Source organism: Girardinichthys multiradiatus, chromosome 2 (assembly GCF_021462225.1).
Source record: "Girardinichthys multiradiatus isolate DD_20200921_A chromosome 2, DD_fGirMul_XY1, whole genome shotgun sequence".
Taxonomy (NCBI): domain Eukaryota; kingdom Metazoa; phylum Chordata; class Actinopteri; order Cyprinodontiformes; family Goodeidae; genus Girardinichthys; species Girardinichthys multiradiatus.
Window position 1 is genome coordinate 33,796,847 of NC_061795.1, and position 4,292 is coordinate 33,801,138.

The following is a 4,292-nucleotide window of genomic DNA, read 5'->3' on the forward strand; positions in this document are numbered from 1 at the left end:
GTCAAATATATGGTTCAAAAATATACGCACTTAAACAGCTAACTTTCATTTACCCACACTTCAAATACATGGAGTTAACCTTTTGGATAAAAGTAACTAACAAACGATTGCATCAGCATCCAAATAACCTTACAGGGGTTGGACAATGAAACTGAAACACCTGGTTTTAGACCACAATAATTTATTAGTATGGTGTAGGGCCTCCTTTTGCAGCCAATAAAGCATCAATTTGTCTTGGGAATGACATATACAAGTCCTGCACAGTGGTCAGAGGGATTTTAAGCCATTCTTCTTGCAGGATAGTGGCCAGGTCACTACGTGATACTGGTGGAGGAAAACGTTTCCTGACTCGCTCCTCCAAAATATCCCAAAGTGGCCCAATAATATTTAGATCTGGTGACTGTGCAGGCCATGGGAGATGTTCAACTTCACTTTCATGTTCATCAAACCAATTTTTCACCAGTCTTGCTGTGTGTATTGGTGCATTGTCATCCTGATACACGGCACCGCCTTCAGGATACAATGTTTGAACCATTGGATGCACATGGTCCTCAAGAATGGTTCGGTAGTCCTTGGCAGTGACACGTCCATCTAGCACAAATATTGGGCCAAGGGAATGCCAAGATATGGCAGCCCAAACCATCACTGATCCACCCCCATGCTTCACTCTGGGCATGCAACAGTCTGGGTGGTACGCTTCTTTGGGACTTCTCCACACAGTAACTCTCCCGGATGTGGGGCAAACAGTAAAGGTGGACTCATCAGAGAACAATACATGTTTCACATTGTCCACAGCCCAAGATTTGCACTCCTTGCACCATTGAAACCAACGTTTGGCATTGGCATGAGTGACCAAAGGTTTGGCTATAGCAGCCCGGCCATGTATATTGACCCTGTGGAGCTCCCAACGGACAGCTCTGGTGGAAACAGGAGAGTTGAGGTGCACATTTAATTCTGCCGTGATTTGGGCAGCCGTGATTTTATGTTTTTTGGATACAATCCGGGTCAGCACCCGAACATCCTTTTCAGACAGCTTCCTATCGCATCCAGTTAATCCTGTTGGATGTGGTTTGTCCTTCTTGGTGGTATGCTGACATTACCCTGGATACCGTGGCTCTTGATACATCACAAAGACTTGCTGTCTTGGTCACAGATGCGCCAGCAAGACGGGCACCAACAATTTGTCCTCTTTTGAACTCTGGTATGTCACCCATAATGTTGTGTGCATTTCAATATTTTGAGCAAAACTGTGCTCTTACCCTGCTAATTGAACCTTCACACTCTGCTCTTATTGGTGCAATGTGCAATCAATGAAGACTGGCTACCAGGCTGGTCCAATTTAGCCATGAAACCTCCCACACTAAAATGACAGGTGTTTCAGTTTCATTGCCCAACCCCTGTATATTTCCCGTACGTCCAAATAAAAACTCCATCTTAAATCTGTTTTCTGACTCAGAGGTTAACAAGTGGAGGACTGCTTACCTTAAATACCCCTTAAGTCCTAAAGCTAAAGAAATACATTTTAAAATTCTCAACATTTTTCCATCCAGAGAAATGTTAAGACAAAGATTTAATTTTGACATTAACAGCTGTACCTTTTGTGACAACGATATTGAAACAATGGACCATCTCTTTCTCTATTGTGTACACACTAGAACATTTTGGGAAAACTTTCAGGCCTGGATCTTTACAAAACTTCCTTCCTCATCCATTAAAAAGAGGATATAATATTTGGAACCACCCTCAGAGACAGAAGGTCTGATCTTATACTCAACCTGCTGATCCTTGCCAAATACTTCATCCACTCCTGTAAATGGGGAAACAGAAAACCAGACTTTTCAACTTTCAAAAGGCTGCTGATAGACAACCACCTGAGAACCTTAAAAGTGATGAAAAGCAAGAAGAACACCTATGAAGAACTGAACTTATTTGATGAGAATTAGTGCCCCTTTGTGCGTTTTATTTAAATTTTTTTGTTTTTTGTCATCTCCTTTGTTAAACATTTGTCAATTTATTTTCTCTCATCTTATATTCGTATGTGTCTTGAAAATGTAACAACCTGACTTATCCTTTGTTTCTACATGCCACGTGTTTCTGTACATTTTGTTCAAAAGCTTTAATAAAAAAAAAATTAAAAATAAAAAAACAAACTTGGGCGTGCGCGCTAACCAGGAAAGGGGGCGTGGAAAGGACAAACTACCCAACGCTCGTGTTTTGCTTTATTGTGGGAAGCTGGGAGATAATCAAGGGGTTTCACTCGGAAAGAAAGCCAAGCCCAAATAAGCCATTTCACGTTCAAAAATAAGCCCCCGAAAATTCTTGAGATTTGCAAGCGACTTAAAACAAAAACAAGGCCAAAGTCGCCTATAATAAGCGGACTTGGCAACACTGATAGATTTATGTGCTCAGGCAGAAAATATTGCTTTGCTGCTTTGTGCTGGAACAAAAAGTCACTTTCGACCAAATAAGCCTAATTTTGGCAGTTTTGTATTTATGTATTACTGGGGTGATTTTTTTTGTGTGTGATATTTTTATAGCTGCTGTTATTTTGATTGTATTTTTTTGTTTTAAACACAAGCATTAATAATTGTATTAATGAGCCTAAAATCCAGATTCAGCTTCATTGGAACTGAACAGACGTTTTTCATGTTTCAGAAATTGTCCAAGAAAACTAGACAGATTTCTTGCACTAATTATTAACCTGTTTTATGTGCGTCTTCAGCAAATTTATTTTAGACATCTTACAATCAAGAGATCACGTGCAGCCTGTCATATTGTTGATGGCCGACTTGACCCACATGCAGAAAAACACGATTAAAACAGAGATATTTTCAGGCTCAGGTGCAGGAAACAGAAGTAGCAGAGAGACTGCAAGGGAAAACAGACGCAGGTAAGAGATCACAGCTGGAATTCTCAAATATACTCTATAGGGAAAGCTTACATTGGGTAGGGTTAAGTCCGCCAGGGAGAGAGGTTGTGATCCTGGTGAACGGCGGGCTATGCAACACTGCCGTAGCAGGAGAGTCCTGAGAGTTATGGTGGAGGGTGGACAGGGTTCGCTTGAAGCTGTGAGGACAGCGTCAGATCTGGCTGCCAGCGGAACAAAACAAGAATCCAGAGTCCTTAAAAACTGTTGGTAAATTCCTTCTGATATCTCTCACGAACGAGGCTTGGTCAACCTGAGACAAAAACAAACATTAGTCAAGGTACAAGAACAGAATCTTCTCAGAGAAACAACTCCATGAATTGGCCAGGTTAAATACCACGAAGAGGCAAAACATTCAGGCGTCGAAATACTGGCTCGCCTCCTTCTTATAGTCCTCCAGCTGATGACACTCATGCGAAACACCTGACCACCCGGAACTCAGCTCCTAACGCCCCCTACTGGTGGAAGAGGGTTAGTAGCAGGCAAAAATGACCAGGATATGACACAGCCATCTTTGAAAAATTTCCCCAGAATGCAGCATGGGATCAGGAAGAGGGCCTTCAGAAGCTCAATCCATGGCTGGAAGAGTCGAGATGGAAGTTATTGTTTTGGCTGCAAACATTTTTCTTTCCCTGGTACACTAAAATCTGCACCAAGTTCAAACTAAATAATTTTGCTTTTTGAAGTGGCAAATATTTTCAAATGGCTAGGCAAAAGTTGTAGGATTCACATTTTACAAATTTTAAATGTTAAAGGAAGTTCCTAATATATTTCAGTTATTGGTGTACTGTATGTTTCAGCTTTAGTTGCCATTTTTTTTTACTTTGTGAAACCTACTTTTAGTGTAGAGATGAATTATTTACTGATAATCACAATAGTGTGTGCATATGAGAGACGGAGAGAGATGCATCTGGGTTATGTAAGTAGCTGAGCAAGCATTCTTCCTACATATCAGGTTAGAGATGGAAGATATTTTCCTTTATTAGTATATGTACCCCCCTATCAACTATATATATATATATATATATATATATATGTATGGCATTTTCAAATTGTTGAAATATTTGAAATCAGATGTTCCAATCACTTCAATGTCTACAGGTGTATAAAATCAAGCACCTTGACATGCAGACTGTTTCTACAAAACATTTGTGATAGAATGGGTCATTCTCAGGAGCTCATTGACTTCCAGCATGGTACTGTGATAGGATGGTGCCTGTGCAAAAATACCAGTCGTGAAATCTTCTCGCTCCTCTCAGTCAACTGTCAATTTTCAGTGGTATTGCAAGACAGTGGAAGGTGTTTGAAAAGACAGCAACTCAGCCACAAAGTGGTAGGCCATTTAAACTGACGTAGCAGGGGTAAC

The 4,292-nt window shown here is 40.7% G+C and overlaps 1 long non-coding RNA gene across 1 annotated transcript; it reads right to left on the bottom strand.

Annotated features, from left to right (window-relative positions):
• Positions 1 to 2,689: 2,689 nt before the first annotated feature.
• Positions 2,690 to 3,386, bottom strand: LOC124879141. Its single transcript, XR_007040961.1, has 3 exons — positions 3,264 to 3,386; positions 2,942 to 3,179; positions 2,690 to 2,868 (listed from the first exon to the last, which is right to left on the bottom strand). It is a non-coding gene; the product is annotated as an uncharacterized LOC124879141 (long non-coding RNA).
• Positions 3,387 to 4,292: the final 906 nt, after the last annotated feature.